Here is a 22832-nt window from a genome sequence, read left to right as displayed (position 1 = left end):
AATAAAATTCATTATGGATGTTGTCATTTTGCCTTTCAGTTCTACATTCACAAACTTTTCACTGCACGATCAGTACAAAATACATTGTAAAGATGATTTCACATGATCAGAGGCAGCTCATTCACGTGCAGGAGTAAAGCATGTTGATGAGAGAAAAGTATGTGTCTACTGTTGGGAAGTAACACCATATCCAAGACAATGCACAATATCTATTACCTGATTAACAGGCTCTCCCACACAAAATAACAAAGATACAATGCTTGGCAGTTTTGTTATGTTGGGCACACACTCCTCCACGTGATACAGATATGTCAGCCAGTGAGATGTGCTCTCACACACGCTGTTTATACTATTTGATTCATGTTACCTGTCTAGATTTCCAAAACAACTTTTTTTCCTTTACTGCTGGCAGCATTGTGGATGACCCTGGAGGAAACATTTTATGAACTATCTTTCAGTTGCTTCTTGTTATTCTCGGTGTTTAAAACTGCAGTTTATACCACATCTTTTCAGTGGTCAGACTAGAAGGTCATGCCCCTGTATGTTCCACCTTCATATAAAAAGCTACATGAACACTTCCCATAGAAAGCAACACCTAGTTGAATAGCAAGATTTTTTAATTCTCTTTTCCTTTTTCCAGTGTTTTAAAATTCATATACATGCTTCCAAAGACTCATTTGGATGATTCACATTAGACATATGTATGCAGCTCTCTGAAACATCCAATAAGTTATATTGCAAAAGTAGATGGTCTCCCATGTTACGTGGTCATGTTTAAACCAGCTGCTCCAAGTTAAATGGAGCACTGCTTTAAAATTCGAAGCTTCCCTGAATCCTATCTTATGGAACCAACCAGATGTAGAAAATCTGTGACTTCATATTCACTGTGCATCTCTACCTCAGTATCCTTGCTTCTTTGTCTTATTTATAAACACCATATTCATCCATTTTAACATTATGAGATGTATCTGAAAAACTAGCTTGTACGTACCAACATCCCTCATGCTCTTGCCAGTTCCTATGCATTTTTAAGCCCAGAGAATACTAATGATGTTGATCAAACACAACAAAGGATTAGTCCCTTAATTTATTGTTTTCTCCTAGAAATTTAGACAAAGTCCCAGTGGTCACCTTTCCTTATAATAGATTACCCTTCATAAATTGAGCATGGAAATGAGATACTCATTGTTACCTTCTAGCCATTAAGCTCTCACCCATTGGCAGAGCTTGTTCTTCCTCCAATTGCACAGATTAACCTCTTTTGAGAACAAGACATTTCTGCTCTTTGAGAGTATCTTTCTCAACTCCTTCTGGCTGGTACACAACAGAATTGAGATGGGCTAGTATTAATGGCAGCACCTTTCCTCTCCTTGTCTCTGGTTCCAGTCATAGCTTGTCATGCTCTGCTCTGGAAAGGGCAACAAAGAATCTGATGGATCATTCTACCTCTGAAGTGAGGAAATACCACAGAGAGGGGGAAAAGTTGGCAAGTATGGTCATTCCCAGGCCTGTAATCCTTCTGCTTGAGTACAAAAGGCTGTTGCACACAATGTCCTTTGGCTTCATTTCAGTTGCTGACATCCAAGGAGATGAGGGCGGTCTAGAACATATGGGACCTTTGACAGAAGGAACACATTCCTTATTTGCAGGTTTAACAGTTCACCCAATCCTCTCCAGCCAAGAGCTTAGCTTAGAAGTTATTCTAGTTTTAAAGTCTCACCTACTGATTCATCTCCTGCCTAATTTTCTGGTTCATCTGTGGCATGTTTAGCCTCCTGTGCCCAGGTTTCAGCCTTCACAGTTATAAAATGTGTTAGTAAGTTCTTGATGTGAAATCCACAGTACTTCCTGGCCTGCATTTCCAGACCATAGAGTCTGTAAGCAGAACCTTCTGTACTGAGGCTGAGTCTCACTGATACTCAGGAGTCACTTAGCAGGGCTAGAGAGAATATTCAAATGCCAGCAGTATAATATTTTTCCAACCACATATAACCCATCCTATCTGGGCTACCCAGGTGAGTAGAAAGTCAAGACAATGGGTCATTCACTTTACCTCAACCTGTTGAACAAGAGTTAACCAATCTGACTAGGAATGATCATAAGGATAGCTAGAAAACCTCCTTACAGTCCTTAGTGCTCTCTGGAATCCTTTTGACTGCTCTTTGGATAACACCCATGATTATCCCTGAAGATCCGTTATGAAGATACTAGGACCTCTTTCAGTTCATTTCTTGAACATTCTTGATAACCTTGTCGGCTACTATTAAGGCCTTGAATCAATTAATTCCACTTGCAGTTCTTTTAAACCCAGCTTGACCAGCAAAAGGAAAATAAGTTTTCCAATTGCATTGTTAGTTTTCACAGACCTCTAGGGTATATAGAATTGGATGTATTTACATGTACATCTCTCCCTTTTTTTTTTTTTTTTTTTAAGAATTATTGATTTTCATCTGTTTGATACAAAAGCTATTGGATTCATAAAAATATTCTCTCTGCAGTCACAGGACAACCAGGGTTTCACTTTGTGCTGGTTGGACTACTTATTCTTGCTGGTAGGAGAAGAGACATCATCAGATGATCAAGTAGATGCTGGAAGTTGTTGAACGGTGCTGAACCACCAGCTTTATGTCTGCCTGTCCTGATGCCCAAGCGTAAAGAACATTCATTTTCCTGATCCTTATGCTTTGTGTTCTTCTGGGTTTCTACCCTGCACTCCTTCTCAGTGATGCCCTCTTTCTAATGGGTGACTTCTTTTGACATCATTTGATGTACTAAACAGGTAAGTTATGGCTGATGTCCAGAACAGAGAAGAGAATCTCATATCCTCTCACAACACTGTAAGCCCTGCATTATCACAGAATTTGAATATTTTGAAATGGGCAAAGCAAGTTCAGATCAGATAAGCACAGAGATAGAAAATTTAAAATACAGTCAGAGGCCTAGGTAGCAATGTTTCCTTCTAAAGAAGGAATTTTAAATGAGTATTTGACTAACGTTTCCAGAGATGAGACTGGTTGAATGCCAAAACATGGTTTTCATAACCTTTAAACCTGAACTATGCAATTGTTGTGTGGATCAAAAGAAAAATCAGTGACAGAAATGAACAAAGAAAATCTGTCAGTTACGTGGAAAGGGGAAAGATTTAAGTTGTGAACAAGACAGAAAAAAGAGCTGAGGAAGTTCAAATGAAGCCAAAAAATAATAATAATAGTGTTGAAATTAAATTATTTCCCTAGGTTGAAAAGACATTTCAGTTATAATTAAACAGCCTCTACGCATGTGAACTGCTGTCATCTAGAAACAATTATAATCCTTCAGTGGCTGAGAAAACAGATGCAGTCCCTCTGTATGGCTAAATTAAACCCAGTTCTTTCTCCCCCTTTGATAAGACATCCCAAAATGAGCCAGTGTACACAGCTATTACACACTAATTAGTGAGACACGGCACAGTCTCAGATTACCAAGCAGCCACATGGCTGCAGCCCATTTCTGCCTGCCTATCCGTCCCATCGCATCTCATTTCATAATAGCAGATTCAAATAGCTGTGTGACAGCAGCCACGATGGTCTAAAGAGGCAAATTTCATAGAGGCGTGGAGTACCTTTTATTAGCCAGTTCATATCACTGCAAGAATTGATCAGTCTTTCCATCTCTTTAATCTTTCCCCAAGATTTGTGCACCTAACATCTTGTCCTTTTTCCCAGCTGGTACCTGAATAAAACATTTGTTCTCTCTCTGCAAACTCTCTTCCTTTAAATCAGGTCCAGGACAGTCTGAGGCCATTGACTCCCTGTTCAATCCACAGGGAAAGAGTAATTATTCTGCAGTTTTAGTGACTTATGTGAGCAGAGGAGGAGAGCTGAACTACTACTCTACATTTTTTGCATTTCAAACGAAAATATCTGCCTGCACTTTGACAATATTGAAATAGCCTCATGGCTGTCAGAGACTGTCTGTAGGACTATCATTTTGTAACACAGAGTACAGAAAGTGAAACAAGATGACCCTGAGATGAGAGCAGAGGCCTGAAGTCATTTCCTTTGCACCGTAAAGATGCTGAAAAGACCAATAATTGGAAACTGCACTAAAGAGGTTGATAATATGGTTCACCTCTCCTGCCAATGTGATAGCAGGTAGAGTTACCTCTGAGGTCATTAATTAATCTATTTTAAATGAACCTTCCTCCATGTAACTTAATCTCACTAAACTTTGTAACTTCAGCCTTGTCTACATTTCAGGCATATGGCTTTCCCTCAATGAGGCTGTTAGCATGATAATTCCTTCCTTGCCAACAGCGATCAAGAAGTAATAAAACAATTTAAAATCTTTATTCATACATTAGATTTTCCTATCAAAAAAGAAAGATACATTTGCATCTTAAATGTAGATTATTAAAAAGCTGCTGATTTCAGTACATTGTCAAATTTAGTAAAGAACACAGTGTGCTTACTTCTAAGGCTCATCTCTGCTTTGCTTCTTTTCCAGAGGCTTAGAAAGACAGAGTTGCTTAATGAACCTTTGTTAATATGCACATTTATATGATCTGATTGGCCCCTGCAGCATCCTAGAAAACCTGTGAAAAGACAGCTGCTGGAATTACTGAAAACCTCTCACTAATTGGAATTATTAATTGTTTACAGTAATATTTACCACAAAGAGAAAAAAAATAAGGGCTGTGATAGAAAATCCCCCTATTTTCAGAGCAAGGCAGGCTGCTAATAAAATGACAGTAATGGCTGTTAAATCACATGTGATCAAGTTTTAATTGTGTACTTTTTTTTGTATCAGTCCTACAGGCAAGATCAAAGCATGTGCTTCCAATGAGATGTTATGTATTTCTGGAGCCCTTTCTTCCAGGTGCTGGACAGCCTGATAGGTAGTGCAAGAGTGCAGTCTGCTCTGTGCAACAGCTGCCTGAGGAGGGGAAGTGTTTTGCTTTGCTTTTTAATCAAGGGACCCAAACTTCAGAGTGCTGTGGGCTGGTTTGGCAATCTACCAAGAGCCTCAGGGCTGCCCCTAATCTACATAGACATTTGCATAAGTGCTTTTTGCTGTGATTTTTTTATTTGTATTTTTAATCAACAGTGAGACACAAGTAGAGCATATCTCAGTTGTTTTGGTTTTTTTTTTTCCTTAAGTTTGAGACTCTCAGAAGCGTTCTTGGCATGCTGGTATGGTTTTACATAGCAGACATCCTTAGCAACTCATGCATCACGTTTTGAAAGAAATAAAGCAGTGCACAGCACCAGTGCTCATCCTCCACTACATACCAATCTGCTTTGGTACTGCTCTCCTTTGGAGAAAATCCCTTTGGGTAGCCCAAGGGGAGATCTTCAGTGCTTTTTGATGTGTAGGAAATCACACTTGGGGGCAGTGAAAGAGCTCCTAAAGACAAGATAGAAGTGAATGCTGTAAGATGTATCACAGCTTAGAACTGTATATCCTGTTCTCAAAAGTTATAGGAAAGTGTGTGGGGCTTGGGAGGGTTTCAGATGTTGTGGGTGTTTCTATGCCAATATATTAGTGGTGCTGTGGCTTAAAGGAAGGAGAATACTTTTCAACAAATCTCCTACCCCTAAGAAATCTCCCAGCATATAAATCAGCTGCTCTGATTGTTTGCTGGAGATAGAGTTTGTCTATTAGCCTATGTTTGTTTTTATCTTTCAGAAGAGATTATTAGAAACTGCTTGTTGATTGAGTGCTTCCTTCTCACTATGTAATGTAGGAACGGTTCAAGAAAATTGTCTCATGAACTTTAAATATTGGGCAAAATATGATTTCATGTCTGCTGAACTCACTAAAGTGCATTGTGATAAGCACACTGTAGGAAGTTCCATATCACTGAGATCTACTGAGTCTCTGCTAAAATTAAAATAAGTTTTTGCACTGTGGGGCCTGCAGTGTAATGCTACTGTGACTGAGTTCTGGCACTGATTTCTTTAATGACATCTAACAATTCTCTGTATCGAAAACTGTCACCTCCATCACTTGCCCAGCAATAAACCACTCATCTTTCCTCAGATTCCCACAGCTTCTCGTTGGAGAGACCCTGTATTTTCTGTAATGCAAGGTCCCTTCATTACAAGGAGGGAGGAACATTCCTAGCAAGTTGTTAGGAAACAGATTTTGGCAGCAATGGGAACAAGGGGGAACATGACCTGGTTAAGTTCAGTGACAAACCATGTCCTTGCCTTCCTGCAGCCCTGGAAATCCTTCCTACTTTTAAGTATAGCCCAAAGCCATTATGGTTTTATTCAAACATAGCCAGCGGGGGAGGTCCAGGTAAGACAAGACTTCACATATACCATAAAAGCTCGGTAGCAACTCAAATAAAATGAAGAAATGAGTAAAAGAAAAAGAATCCACCAATGACTGTAATTCCATGTCATACTTCAATTTTGTAGTTTGAAGGAAGGCAGCAAGATGATTAATGTTGAGAGAACTCTAAAATAAACAAAATGTGTCATCACTTTCAAAAGAATATTTTCAAGGTCAGTCTCCCTCCATTGCTTTCTCACAGTGGTGCACACAGTTTGCAAGCCCCTGAACACACAGTAGCTCTGCAGACTACCTGACCTTGCCTGAGGATGACAACTTCCACAGCACAGGAGGCACAGCGCAGCTGTCTGAGGAACCTCCTGCCATACCTGAGCAGCCCCATGTGCAATGCTAGGATACTGCATGTACAAGATGAGTGTCCCAGGAGAAGGCACAATCTCCCTTGAAAGAAACACTCCAGCCTCAGAATATTTTTTGTGCATATTCAAGGTGAGAGCATATTCTTAATGATGCTGGAAAACAAACCCTACACAAGCAATCCTATAGAAGTACACAGAGATAACTGCTTCAGATGAGGCTTTGGGAATTCTGGGGTTGCAGAGTGGGTCTATAAACCAAAACAACACGTACCATGAGAGCATACAGCTGAAGAAATATGCCTAACACAAAAAGCTCAACTGTGTGTACATATTTCATAATCAGTTGGGAATAGAAAGCTGGGAGAACCCAAAGGTAGTCACCCATGACTCTTAATGACGTAACACTTATGTTCCTACACACTGGCATGTGCAGACAGACTTTTCTCTCCTAAGAGGCTGATGGCACATAGCTGGTTTGCATGAGGCAATGCATTGCAAGCAGACATGAACGACAATGTTGCTGACAAGCCTGACAATCTGCAACCCACGAAGTTTCAGATTATTCTGCCAGAGATACAGGGAATATCTCTTCTCAGTTGCATGCCTCTTCCTAATGATCAGACCCTGATGAGCCTGAAAACTCTGAGAGGTTCTGCAATTTGAGGTTTTTCTTGACCCTTAGTGTATTCATAAAATTGTTACTGTCTTAACTGTTCCTCTCTGAGAAGGAATCAAGTGATATACATGGGAGCCAAGTGAGTTTTGGCAGGCATTTAAGGGAAGGAATGGCTATACCAGGTACATTCCATACAATCATTTTGGGTAGAAAGCCTCCATGAGCAAGCTAGATGTAAATATAGTTTTATACCTACAGGTGCAGATCACCTATTTAGAGCTCATCCAGTCTGAAGTGCAAGACTTCATCTTAGTTAACTCAAAATAGAGTGTGGTAATGAGTGGATTTCACTTTATTTACCCCATTATTTCCTCAAGCGTAGCAAAAGCTACTCCTGAGAACTAGTAATTCTTTGTCCTTAATATAACCATTACCTGTTGAGGTTACCTGCCATATGCCTTCTTCACGTAGAGGCTCTTAGCTATTTCACCTCCCCCTCTTTAAACTAGGTGCTGCTTTTCTGCCCTTCTCACAGCTAATAAATTATTTATCTCCATTGGTATACTTGGTTCTCCTAGACGAGCTGAGGCCTATGGCCCTACAGATAAGTCCCTCTCTTGTTTATTGCTTCTCACAAGTTCCCTACCTATAAGGGAGGGGAGCAAACTGGCTGGCTCTTTTGCATTTGCCTGGCTTCTGGCCACGCAGCATAGCCTTTTAGCCTTAACAATACATTTGCTATCCACAGCATACCATTTTGCATTCAATTGCAGCTTGTTTTGTTGGCAAATTAACACTGCAACACCACAGTCTACGTAGAAATTGGTAACAGATTTATTAGCCATCCACCTTGCCTTAGATTGTAATGGCTCTGATCTCATCCTTGGAAGACCAAAAGAATAAATCTCAGATGTCTTGCAGGTTGTGATTTCATTTTTTAGTGGGTTTAGGAGGCAAAACAGATTTATGAATACTTCAGCAGCCCAGATTAAAAGCTGGAATTCAGTGGTTTTAAAGGTTTGGTCTGTTGTATAGGGCTGATACAATCATCAGTATTGATTAAGAATCTGGACAGTGTTTGTATGCTTTCAGCTAAATGTTTCTTTCCTGTATGTTCTGCACAAATGCAAGAGAATATCTCCATAAATATGTTAAGATCTGTATCCTATGGTATTAATACATTCACCTCGAAGAATTAATATTAACCACCCTTTAGTAGTTAAGCAGCTGTGGATTTTAACTTTCTCTATTTGAGAGCAAGAATAATCCTTTCCTGGTAGAAAGAATATATGATTTGTTACAGTGAAGCACACCACTGTTTATTGTTGTTGGGGAACCCTTCCAACCCCTTTAAATTATATGTTATAGGAGCTGCTTTGAATTGAACCTATTTCAAGAGAAATCGATGTTTCACTTATCTGACATTCGCACACAGTGCCAATCACAAGCCTACCACTACAAAAAGTGTGCTCCTACCCTTAGGTTGCTTTATTATACCCATTATTTAAATTTTGTTTTAAAACATGGTCAAAATATTCTGAGCTTTCCAAATATGTCTAAAGGATGTATCCCACTCTGAGAGAAATTATCATGGAATATCTCGAGTTGGAAGGGACCCATAATGATCATGAAGTCCAACTCCTGGCTCCACACAGGACCACCCAATAAGTTCACCATCACTATCCTTAACAATTTCATGGTATTGCATCCCAGATGGATATGCAAGATTTTGAGAACCGAAGAGGTGCAGAACCTAATGAATCCCAAGGGAAAGAGAAGTAGAGTGAGAAGTTTCATAACTTAGTGCTAGTGTGAGCAGTCATTCAAGTTGCATTGCTAGAGCTGATGTGATCTTGTAGCAGCCTGCAAAAAGCATCTGCACAACAGCATAATCTTGTTACACTATTATGATCTACACTCTATTTGTAATGTTTGCATGGTGTAGTTATAACTCACATTTTCTGTTTAACTCTATCTTTCGCCTCCATGATCATACCTGGCTTAGGTACAGAGAGGATGGGGTGAGCATTTTCATGTTTAGCATGGCATTGGAGTAGTGAGCAGTCTGAAAATACTTTGTATGACATTTGAAATCCCGGATGATATTCCTGAAGGTTACTGGAAATAACAGCCCTGGGCTTGAACCCCAGTTCTGCAGATTCTTATCATAGATGCAGAGAAGAATAGGGATTGAAAAACTTATCCAGGGCATCTCCCTGCTTCAAGGTAGCGAAAACTGAATCCAAGTAATTCCTGATCGCTGTTTGTCTCATCTATACTTAAAGACATCCTGTGCTGGAGACTGCACAATCTTTCCAGACAATCCGTTGCTGTGTTTGCCACTGAAAGCATGATATTATCTGCCAGACTTCTATTTCACAGGGGATGGTTTCTTCTAGTCTTTATCTTTAGTGTAGGATATGGGCCAAGATTGAAAGTTTCATCCTGAAAAGTTAATTCCCTAATGTTCTGGGTTCTCCTAGTGACATTCCCCTGTCCCTCAGAGAAGCAGAGCATATGCTGTTGAATCTGTGAGCTCCAGCATGCATCACAGGAAGAGCAACAGAAGACTATTAGCAGAGACTCCAGTCCCCACCAAACACTGTATAAACAAGCTTTGAGCAACTAAAAACCTAGCAAACTGCAATTACTCCCTCACTACTCTTCACTAAGCAGCCCACACCAGATTCCTCTGTGCTCTCCTATGAGGTACAGTAAAGAACACCGGTTCTTCTTGATATAAGATGTTGTTCTGCATTTGTGAGACAATGACTGTTTGACCCTTCAGTTGTTAGAAGTCAGGGAAATAGCCTTGGAAATTTAAGCTATAAATATCTTCCTTTTTGCCCAGAATTACCAGGATTATACATGCAGATTTGTACAGAAGGATTATTGCATGAATGGGTCTTAATTTTGCTCACTGCATGTGCAGTTCTGTCATTTCTGATCCTTGACTAATAGTGATTTTTTTTTTTTTTTTTTTTTAATACAAGCATCAGCAGTTTAGAGATTATAAAAAGAAATTGAAAGGTAAGAATTGATTACAGCCTATTTCAAAATGCCATGGATCTCCTATGACCCCAAAAACCCTCTTCTATTTTAACATCCAAACTGCGGGGAGGGGGAGGAAATTCAATTATGCATAACAGCCACAAGTTGCTTAACCTTCTCTTGAGTCCACCATACTTGGGAGGATGAAATAAGCCCATTATCAGCAACAGAACAGCAAACCTATTTGGGAAGTTCTAATTGATCCCGCCCACCCCCTCCACTGGCACAGTGAAAATTACTATTTGCAAACTCTTCTTCTCTTAGTGCAACTAATTTCATCCCAGGGTTTTGACCTGTGAAGCATGTTTTGTAAGGAGAATGAAGTAGAAAGCACCATATTCCCTCCATTCTGTCAACTGCATCAACATGGCTGCGCATTATTAATTACTGATGACAGCCAATAAAAAAAATCGAATAAGTACACGTACAAACATTAATGGATAAAAATAAAACCAAGTGTTTTAGCAGGCCTTGACTGCCTTGATGTTGTTTTTGTGTCACATCAGCCTGTTCTCACTAGGGAAAAGACACCAAGTTCCACAATCTCTTCAGCAGCAAAATATACAAAGGGTTTATTCATAGGTAATTATTTACAAATTCCCTGCAACCATGCTGCCTCTAGGTTTTTTTTTTTTTATTAACCTAATAAAATATATTACCTAGAGAAAAGCTCAGGATATACAGCAGTTAAATTTATGTGTTTTTCTAGTATGACAAATATTTTGTTATAGTTTGCTAGCAATTATTCCGAATAACGCAAACAGCTTGGGATGATTGTAGCCTTGTGAATTGACATTTGAAATATTTATAACTACAGCCATGCTGCCATATGGGCCCTCTTTGGAGTTATCAGTCACCGCATCCTACTGCTTCTGCAACTCAGGTTCACATCCTAGTGCTGTCTGTTTCTGTCACTTGCAGGTGCACAGCTCTGGGCACCACTCCTTGAGCCACAGCTGGCAGCCACGACAAAGAAAGCAAAGGCTCACCATGCACGTTCTTTGCTGAGGCGTTCTGCAGACCCCTGCTTAACACTTGCATGTGCTGTTTAACATAGCACACTTCATACACAGCATAATGGATCTCTCCGAAAGCAAGTTCTAAATGCAAAAGCACCCATCACAGATCTTTCATTTTGAATGGTGTTATTATACAGAGGGCATCTTTCCTTGACCTGCTGGTTTACAGGGTCTCTCCTTATCGTGTAAAAGGTGTACAATGGCCTGATTAGCAAAAGCAGGATGTGTCATGTCATTGTTTCCTCCTAAAATGAGTTTTTCCTCTCTTCCATTCAACAGCTTATGAACAAATAGCTGGTATTTATCCATTCAACAGGGACATGCATCTGTGCACAATTCCTATTGCCTTCCCTAAAATTACATTCAATGAAATAAGGTCTATTCTGAGCAGAGCTAGGCACTAAAACATATGTAGTATTCTTTCTTTGAGTAATTAGTGGTATCTATGAAGTCTTTGATGACAGAGAAGGTGGTGAAAATTTTTCCTAGCAAATTCTGCAAGGTCAGGAGATTCAATCAAATGCAAAAATCATTCAGAACTATAAAAGAAAAATAGGAAAAATTAAGAAAAAGATAAGAAAAAATTGAAAAAAAGAGGAAAGAAAAGAAGAAAGAAGAAATAATGTTTTCTACAATCATGAAAACACTCTTCTCATTCTAATTCATCATTAAGGTAGTAGAGAGCAATATTACTGATGTATTTTATGTTTGCACAGGAGGACAAACCCCAGAGTATTCCCAAGTTCAGTGTACCTACAAAAGAGAGGAGGTGAGGAGGAAAGGGAAAAAAAATCTTTTTTTTTTTTGCTAGATCTGGGGAATTGCTTCAGGCAAACCAGGTGAATAGCTTAGAGAATTAAGCTCCCCAGAGCATCTTTTTTCCTCTAAGAAGTACAAAGAACAACACTGATCCTCTGACAACTCCGGTCTCCCCTCACCTGTCTGGTGCTCACAACAGTGGATGTAAGCATGGGCTGGTGCTGGACAACTTCCTAAGCGAGGCAATGGAAGTAAATGAAAGCCTGATCAAAATGTCTTCAGCTACAGAATAGTCAGAGGGAACAGACATGGTAGGAAACAGAGCTTCTTTCCTTCTGTTTGCTGCTTCTTTGCTATTCACTTCATGCTTACTGTTCAAAATAATCTTGGCAAAAGGCCTCCAAAAAAAATGCCTAGGAAGGGTCCTGATAGATCTCAAAGGTCAGGTATATTTGCTTTTCGGAATACATTTTGAGAAGAACTTGGCAGTGTTTTTGGTCTTTGCCCATGTTTTGTTAGATGCTTATGCAATTTCTATAATTAAATGCCATACTGAGGGCAGTACAGAGGTTCTTTTCTGGTACTCTCCAGTCTCTCTGGATATGCTACAAACTGAAAAGGCCTTGAGCTTGTCTACTGAATAGAGAGGAAAACTGAAAAATATGGGCTTTGTTCAGAATAGAAAGCACATGAGGCTCAAAGCACTAATGCACAGAAGGATTAGGACACAACACAGTATTTCATTTGTCACGGTCTTCTAAGCTTGGCTCTGAACAAACCCTTAGATGCTCCTACTCCTTAGCTTAGTGGAAATTCCAGACCTCCCTCCAATTCATACATAAAAGTATGAGACGGAAAGGCATGTATGAAGACACATGACTTCTTATCCTAGAAAATGCATCCCTTTGAACAAGCTGGACTGCCACAAGTCAGTAGGACCAGACAGGCTCTACCATAGGGTGCTGAGGGAGCTGGCGGGTGTGATTGCCACTCTCTGCCATCTACCAATGCTCCTGGTTACCTGGAGAGGTCCCAGAGGATTGGAAGCTTGACGATGTGACTCCCATCTACAAGAAGGGCCATAAGGAAGATCCAGGGAACTACAGGCCTGTCAGCCTGACCTTGGTACCAGGGAAAGTCATGGAGCAAATCATCTTGGGTGAGATAACATGACATGCGTGGCATCCAGAGGATCAGGCCCAGCCAGCACATGTTCATGAAAGGTCGTGCTTGACCAACCTCATCTCCTTCTATGACTGGGTGACCAGATTGATAGACAACGGAAAGGCTGTTGATGTAGTCTACCTAGACTTCAGCAAAGCCTTCAGCACAGTCTCTCACAGTATTCTCCTGGGGAAACTGGCTGCCTGTGGCCTGGACAGGTATACCCTTCTTTGGGTAAGGAGCTGCCTAGAGGGCTGTGCCCAATGGGTAGTGGTGAATGGTGTTAAGTCCAGCTGGCAACCCATTACAAGTGACGTCCCCCAGGGGTTGGTACTGGGGCCCATCTTGTTTAATATCTTTATTGATGACCTAGATGAAGGAATTGAGTGTACCCTCACTAAGTTTGCAGATGACACCAAGTTGGTAGATGGTGTTGACCTGCCTGAGGATAGGAAGGTCCTTCAGAGGGATCTAGATAAGCTGAACTGCTGGGCTGAGGAACAGGGCCAAGTGCTGGGTCCTGCATTTAAGCCATAATAACCCCATGCAGCACTATAGGCTTGAGGCTGAGTGGCTGGATGGCTGTGAAGAAGAAAGGGACCTGGGAGTGTTAGTTGATACTCAGCTGAACATGAGCCAACAGTGTGCCCAGGTGGCCAAGAGGCCAATGCCATCCTGGCCTGCATTAGAAATAGTGTGGCCAGCAGGAGCAGGAAGGTGATCATCCCCCTGTATTCAGGGCTGGCAAGGCACACCTCGAGTACTGTGTTCAATTTTGGGCCCCTCACTACAAGAAAGACACTGAGGCCCTGAAACACATCCATAGGATCACCAAGGTTGGAAAAGACCCACAGGATCACCCAGTCCAATCATCCACTCATCACCAGTAGTTCTCACTAAACCATATCCCTCATCACAGCATCCAAACTGTCCAAACCCTCAAACTCCAGGGTCAGTGAATCCACCTTCCTGGGCAGCCCATTCCAGTGCCTGACCACTCTTTCAGAAAAGTAGTATTTCCTAACATCCAGCCTGAATCTCCTGACACAACGTGAAGCCATTCCCTCTAGTTCTATCACTAATTATACAAGACATGAGGCCAACCCCCAGCTCACTGCAACCTCCCTTCAGGTAATTATAGAGAGCAGTAAGGTCTCTCCTGAGCCTCCTTTTCTCCAGACTGAATGATCCCAGCTTCAGCTGCTCCAGAGAAGGGCAACAAAACTGGTGAGGGGTCTGGAGCACAAGTCCTATGAGGAATGGCTGAGGGAGGTGGGATTGTTTAGTCTGGTGGAGAGCAGGCTCAGATGAGACCTCACTGCACTCTACAGCTACCTGAATAGAGATTGTGATGAGGAGGGGTTTGGCCTCTTCTCCCAGGCAACAAACAGGACCCGAGGAAATGGCCACAAGTTGTGCCAGTGGAGATTTAGATTAGATATAAGGAAAAACTTTTCCCTCTCAGAGTGGTCAGGCACCAGGATGGCCTGCCCAGGGAGGTGGTAGACTCACTATCCCTGGCAGCGTTCAAGAGGCATCTGGATGAGGAGCTATGAGATATGGTTTAGCAGCTTGTGGTAGCAATGGTAAGGGGAGGACAGTTGGACTAGATGATCTTGTAGGTCCTTTCCAACCTTGTGATTCTATGATTCTAAGCTGACTGTCACAAGAGAAGGGACAAATTGGGCTAGGCGCATCTTCATTCCAGAAGAAAAGGATCTATTACACAGATGGGATGCTAACCAGATAAAGATGTGTGGGAAGACATGGAGGAAAGACCTGACATACAGTGCTGGGTATGGCTGACCTTCATCTTGTAGTAGCTCTGGGATGATGCTGTCAGCCAGAAAGCTATGTCTGAGCTGAACATCAGCTATAAGATTCCCCCTTGCTTTCCCAAACAAGCCACACTGCACTGTTGGCCAGTACCCAGGCTCCCGTGCTCCAGGGTTCTGCAAAGGTCACAGCAGCTCCTGGTGGCCCAGTTTCTACAACTGTTCATCCTATCCATAGCTTGGACAACAAAGCCTTCTGGCACTCCTTACATTGGCCAGCTGGCCTGTTCTAACCTGTCCTTATTGCACATCAGGCACAATGCAGTTTAGGAAAGGAGGGTCCCAGGAGGTGAGTCTCACAGAGCTGAGACCACCAAGAATCTTTAGAAATATCTTAAGCTGGTGTAAGCAGCATTTTCCACGGTGACACCAAAATAATGACTTACATTTTCATGTGTAGTGGATCCAAAGACTGAGTCATTCTCACACCAAAGCACATGCACAGGAGTTTACAAAAATCTGCATTTACCATAATTCTCCAGACCACTGAGATAGAAATATTGTGATCTTAACATTGCTCTCTGTGTTGTGAGGGAGGAGTGACCCCAAAAAGCACGTGGGATTCCAGTGATGTAAAAATAGTGGAAGCCAGAGAAAAAAAAAAAAATCAGGAATCAAAAAGTCTCATTGATCTTACTACTACCCTTATCAAATATTAACAGTGATGACTTATTTATAGAGCACTGACTGTAAGCTAGGTACAAGAGGATAGGCATAAGTCCCACAGAACTAACAAACTAAATAATGAATGCATATCATTCTAGAATAATAAATTATAAATCTCATATTCTAAAGTTGCCTCATTTCCCCCCCCCCCTCCCAGAGGTGTTTGCCCTCACTTTTTCTGATCAACAGGAGGGCTTGGTTAAAAAGAACAGATTAGAAATGAATGTCTTTGATGTTTACAAAGGCAATAGGTTTTTCACACCTTTCCAAGTGCAATTCAGCTGCAGGTAAAGAACTCTGCAGCTTGTGGAAGTGCTAATTAAAGCCAATAATAACATGAGTCACCTTCAACCCTGCTCTGAAGTGCCCGGTATTTATTTTGCCAGAAGGAGATGCTGTATCTCCAGGGCACTACATCTGAGGACCTCTCCTGTTTCAGGGATCAGTAGTGTAGAACCATTTGAACTGGAAGAGGAGGGAGCAAAGTTGTTTAAATCAATCTTTGTCATAGGATCCCACTGTATATTGATATTCTGAAGGTGAAAGGTTAATGTTATACTTGGGAAACCACTCATCCTCTAAAATACTGTTATTGTTTATCTTGCTGAAACCTATTTTTATATTTCCCAAGACATTATTTCATTTCTGCTCAAGGTTGTCTTTACTGTGTTTTTATAGTATCACCATATAGACATAATCCTTTTCCAATCTGATATTGCAAGTTGTGATGGGAAACACCAGGTGTCTGGTGTTCTTTTAAATAGAAAGATTAAGAGAAAGAAAAATTAACTTCAGCCTACTTATTTTAGCAGAACACAAATTATCAGAGTCTCCAATCAAGCACTGAAGTTGTAACAGATCTGTCAGAGTAAACACTTGTCCCCAGGAATAATACGTCTTGTCACTTTAGTGGCCTGGAACAGGTCTTCATTTATCCAACCATTTTCTTGCCACAGCAATTATAAAACAGCCAGTTTGAAGTGACATTGGCTTCTATTAATCTTGTTCCTTATTTTTTCTTAGTCTTTGTACCTTCTGGTTAATACAAGAGCAAGGAAGTGAGAAGTACATAAATCTGTAACAAAAAAAAAAATAACATTTCATCTGGACAACTTTGCCTATGCAATTCATTGCTGAGGGAGCTTTGATTGAAGTATCGAATAACCAGAGTGTAAATAACTGCCATGATAACACCTATAAGTGAATGTTTAACTTCAGAATGGAACCGGTATCTCTAACTACTGAGGAATTATAAATAAGCTTTTGTCATCATGAAAGATTAGTATCAGTCAAAGGTGCAAAAATCTTAACATTCTTGTAGTTTTCAATGCATACTAACTTCTCACATATTAAGGTGGAGTCATGTTCTGACAGCCTGATGGTCCTATGCTTTCAAAATATAAGAAGCTGAGGTCCTAGCAAAAGCATCTCATGAGGCACCAGAGATGAGTTTGCTAAAAATTAGAACTATTCAAGCCAACTAAGACAGTTCTTCATCATTAGAATTCATCATTTAAAAGGAAAAATTTTTGTGATTGCTCCTTAGCCTCCTGACATTCTCCAAAATGTGCACTACATCCAGAGACTTAATGCACTAACCATTTATCTTCTTTGGTCTGCCTGCTCAGGCTCTTTCCTCCTTCCCTGGGCAGCACATCTACACACAGGTATGCAGTACACATGTTCATGCACATGTTAAGTCCTTACAAAGCCAACTGCAATATATCTGCGCTTCTAATAATCACAGCAGGCAAAGGGGTTCTTTAGTTTGACTGCAAAACTGTGGAAAAGGATGAAAATAAATCCAATTTTATTTGCCAAATGGCAAAGATTTTCCTGCAAGTCACTGGTGCTGAACCGACGATTTATGGAGGGCAAGAATGAAGTGATACAGTCCTTGAACCAAATCCTGTTGGCCCCTGGGGTCTCAAAGGTGAAGGCTGGTAAATAGCCCTCTGCTTCTTTCTTAATATGAAGACTTCACTGACAGAAATAAGCATCCCATGGAAACTGTGTGGCCAATGGTTCCCTGGACAACTGCTGGCAAGTACAGCCTTTTATGAGTTGTTCATTACATTCATTTCCACTGCTGAGTGACAGCCATTACTTCTCTCCCTACAACAACAGCAATTAAATTTTATCATTCCTATTCCCAACTTCCCAGTTCTTCTCTGACGCTTCCTATCGAGAGCAATACTTCCTTGTGGTCAGTGAAGCAGATCTCCACTGCTCTGACTATAAACCTCAGCCATGACCTGCATACAAGTAGGTTTCTGCCAAAAAAGCCATTAAAGTGGGAGATGCTGCACTTCTCCTTACTGCTCCTTCTTCCTCCCTGAGATTTTTCTCTAGGAGGAATATTCTTGGTTTAGCCAAGACTTTCCCACCTCTCCCTCCTTCTTATCTTCATAAGAAGTTGTTTGTACTCAGGGTCTGTATCACCGACTGCAAGATAAGCGAGTCATCCAAGCTAACCAAAACAAGCAAGCTTGCTCACTATAGAAGTTTGTTTGCTGTGAGGGTCATTCCCAGAGGACTGACTGCAAGTACACATTTCAACATTTCAGTTATTTTCAGCACCACTTCAGAAAAAAAGGAAAAAGGTGGTAGTACATTTGGGGTAAGACATGTTCAGGGCCCAGTGTCTCCAGGGAACAACTGAGAGGATCAGCCACCCTAATTTATCCAACTCTCCCTTTCCTTTTAACAAATTGTTGGGACAATGGTTGGAACCATTGTGGTAGTTCTGTTTATGAAGAAGTGAAATTGCTTCTAACAGGCTTCTGATAATACCAGACAACATATTCACAGGTAGACCAACAATCATATACGAAAAGAAGAATAGAACTCACCCAGCTAGTGAAGAGGCTCTCTGGCTACGCAGCACTCCTTCTCTGAAAGCAGCCAAGGTCCAAGAGATAGTCTCCCCCTCCATGGCTGGCCCTTATATGAGCTCAAGGTGGCTCCATCCTGGGTCCACACCTTTTGATCATGTTGAGAGCTCAGGTGCAAATAGTTTTCCTGTGCTCCCTAGGCCATCCATGATTTTCACCAGGTGCTCAGTCACCAGTTCAAGCTGTGACCTAACAGTTCCCCTACAGTGTTTTTTTTCCAATCGTAATGATTCTGTGAAATCCCATTGCTTTCTAGTTCCTGTCTCCATCAACTCCATTCATCATTCTTCACTAAACTTCACAGCCTATCTCTCAGCATTTATTTTGCAAGAAGGCAGAACATTTTCATTGCTACATGGAAAACATGAATGTTGGTTTCCAAATGTTTGATTATTCATCTAGGTGCATTAAAAGCAGCATAGCCAACAGGTTGAGGGGAATGATCCTCCCCCTCTACTCTGTCCTGGTGAGGCCACATTTAGGGTACTGTGTCCAGTTTTGGACTCTGCAGTTCAAAAAAGATGGAGATCTAGAAAGAGGCCAACTGAGGGGCACAAAGATGATAAAGGGTGTAGAGAATCTCTTACAAGGAAAGACTGAGTAGCTTGGGTCTGTTCAGTTTGGGGAAGAGAAGAGTTAGGGGGAGGTCTGGCTAATGTTTGTAAATCTCTAAAGGGAGGTGGGAGGCGAACGGATGAGGCCAGGCTCTTCTCAGTGGTGTGTAGTGAGAAGACAAAGAGCAATGGCCTAAAAGTTGAACATATGAAGTTCCATATAAACATGTGGAAGGTAAGGGTGATGGAGCACTGGAACAGGCTGTCCAGAGAGGTTGTGGAGTTCCCCTGTATGGAGATACTGAGGATCTGTCTGGATGTCTTCCTGTGCAGCCTATTATAGCTTTAATATAGCTTTAGCAGGGGGGGTTGTTCTTGATGATCTCTTGAGGTTCCTTCCAACCCCTGCAATTCTGTGATTTCAAGAAAGTGCATGTGTATAAAGTTTTTCTCATCAAAGAAAGAAAAAAGTAATAATCAACGCCCAAATGCGGCACACAGTTGCTATTCTAACTCAAGAACAGCATGTAATACAAGCAGCTGTGGTAGGCTATAACATTATAAATGACACCCCGTTGGTGATGAAGATAAATCAGATTATGTGTGAGTAGGCTATTGATTGTACTTAGATTTCTTAATCTCTTAAATCAATGAAAGTATAGTAGATAACAGAGAGAAAGTGTGCTTAGAGGATAAAGCATCTTTTGATACTTAGTTTGCAATGAGCATTTTTTAATGCTCAGTAATATCTTAACTGGAAAGATGCTCAGCCAACTTGAAGTATAGGTTACTATTTTTTACTAAGATGCCTCAATCTAGTTTTCTCTCTTAGTGTTTATACCAGACATCAATCCTGATTTACCTCTCGTTGAGTTAATGAAAACATCTTCTGCAGTTTTATTAAAGAAAATAAAGTCTTCAATTGACTTCCTCTGAAACAGTAAAACAAATTCTGAGGAGATTAACGTAAGGACTAAACATACAGATTTTGTTCCAGGAGTTGTTTTCATGAATACAGCTTTAATTGATTGTAGCAAAACAAATACGCACTTTGGTAATGCATGCTGAGTCTCCAATTCAATGTTATTTTAATTAAGTCTTTTGAATGATGAATTTCAATACAGCAGATGTTCTTGAGTATTCAGGTACATAAATATAATCGACGTCAGTAGCTGATAAGCCTACAATTTGAGAGTTTATGCACATATGAAACTGGGCCAATTGTTGAGAGTTGAAAATGGAAGGAATTTGCTAAACCACTGCTTGCACCTGTTTTGAATTATGATGTTGTTCCCTCCATGCTAACCACAGGGGAGAGAAGGAAAGTTTCCATTCTTGTGTGCAATGCCAGAACATGGGGAAGGATGTTCGCTCCCCATTTGCAGTTTGTCATCAACCGATTGCAGCAACTGAATATTGGGAAGAAGAAATTTCAGTTCATTTTTTTCTATTGAGTATTTTATTCAACAGCTACAAACATTTTATCGCTGAATTTAAGGTGAATTAAAAAAAAAAAAAAGTCCAAGTGTGACCAAATGATTTTACAGCTCAAATTATATTTCTTCACAAAAAAAAGGAGGACACTATGTAGTCCTTTGCCTTTTAAATAAAGTCTGTTTTTTCTATCGAATTTAAAAATATTTGAAGTCGGCTTAAATTTAAAATGAGATCACAAGTGTTATTGGTCTTCAAAATATGTGTATGTGTTCTTATTAAATTGTAATTATGGATCTGTAATCAGTGGATCCACTCCAATCCATTGAGTTCTTATGCCTGAACCCCAGGTCGTTCACAATGGCCATTCCTTTGTTGCAGGGAATACACTGATAAATGGACTTACTTATTCAATAACTTGACATTTTTATTGTTTTCTACCTTTAAAGACATACGAGCAGAAAAGCCCTCCCCTGTTTTGAGCATGTCCAGACTTCCATAGAAAAGCAGCAAAAGCTCTCATCTGTACGTAAAAGAGGAAAGGATGAAAAGTAAACTCCACCGGCAGAAAGGTTTCCCACTGAAAAACATCTGCTTTCAGAGACCATTTCTCTATCCGAGGAAATTTTAGGTGCAGAAACTCATAAGCAAAGAGAATTTCAAGCCACCGTCTGCTGCAGCCACTTCTGGGACAAAAATGATTTCTCATGTTTGTCACAGTTGAACAGCACTGTGACAAAATGAGAGGAAAAGTCAAGAAGAATTCTCTAAGTCATTTTAAGACAGAACGTAAGCTGGAGTTATTATCAGAGTTGAGGATGAGTTGTATGCATCTGAACACAGGTGTTTGATCTGGCATCTAAAACGCAGCACCGAGAACAGTTGATCTGAGGGCACAGGTTAGAAGGGAACAAAATGTTTCACTTGTTAGAGCATGGCTGTGCTGAGCACATAAAGTTGCCCAGCCACATTTCTGCAAGCACTGCCCAGGAGGTCCAAGAGGGAACACATCTGAATTCTGGATACTATCTGTGTTACCTTATCTCCCTATTTCTCTGTCCCCATAAGTCTCAGAAACCCAAAGGTAATTTCAGTAAACCTGAGGTTGTGTTTTCCATGTTCCAGAAGCCACTATGCAAGGGCTGAGATGAAGGATTGGTGCAGCTCAGTGAGACACAGCTGCCCAGATTGGGCTCTACCCGGAGTTCACATCTGGCTCATCTCAACAAAGAATGATGCCAATTTTCCAAAATGAGGAAACCAAACTCCACCTGTGGCTCTGAATCTCCCTCCAGCCCTCTTGGTTTCACAGTTAATTATGTCCCCAGTGTTTCACTAGAAACACATCAACTTTTTGTTTTATCTTAAGTCCTGCTTCAGGATGGATTTCAGGGCCAGCACTACATGCTTCTGAAAATCTTCATTTCTAGTACTCAGTTCCATGCATTTCCTCCTCCTTTGTTCCCTTCATCCTCATCCCCAGGCTTTGCAGGCTCTGGAAGCCAAAGACACTAATCCATCACAGGCTATTTGACACGAAAGCAATTCACAGTCTCTCAGCTCCTGGCATGTGGACAAGTGTGTTGGAGGATGACCTAACAAATAATGATTCACCACTGAATACTATGAGAAATTGGCTGACAATTTCAAGGTAATGCCCTTCCAAAGACATACAGTATTAATTCTTTACTAACATAACTGTATGTTCACTTGGAGAATCTTAAATAAAGTTTACACTTTGCAGTTAATTCAGTGAAATTCCAAGTTAAATTACTTCCAATAAAAAATATTAAACATATTACAACTGTCTGGACAAGGTCTTCTAAATGAAAGGAAGGTTTAATTATTTTAGAGGAGAAATATAAACAGTGTCAAGATTAACCACTGCTCAATTTAATATAACTTCTGCCTAATTTTGCAAATCATTATTTATACAGTTAACATGCATAAAAAATTAATAAATGACCTCCATAATATTGCTTTTGGTATAGTTAGCTGTGTAGGCAATTATTATACAAATGTTGAAAAAAATCCACCAGAGAAATCTGTACATGCTTCCCAAAGAAGAGGATGGCAGAAGGGGAAACAGAAAGGAATGAAGAAATGTACAAAAAGAACCTTAAGGAGGAAACGTTGGCCATGAAGTCAGTCTTGCAACTCTTCTCAAAAAAGAGGGGAAATCATGTGAGATTTGCAAGTAGA

This window comes from Phasianus colchicus, chromosome 5 (assembly GCF_987193195.1).
Source record: "Phasianus colchicus chromosome 5, bPhaCol1.hap1.1, whole genome shotgun sequence".
NCBI lineage: Eukaryota > Metazoa > Chordata > Aves > Galliformes > Phasianidae > Phasianus > Phasianus colchicus.
Note: the sequence above shows the minus strand (reverse complement) of the source record.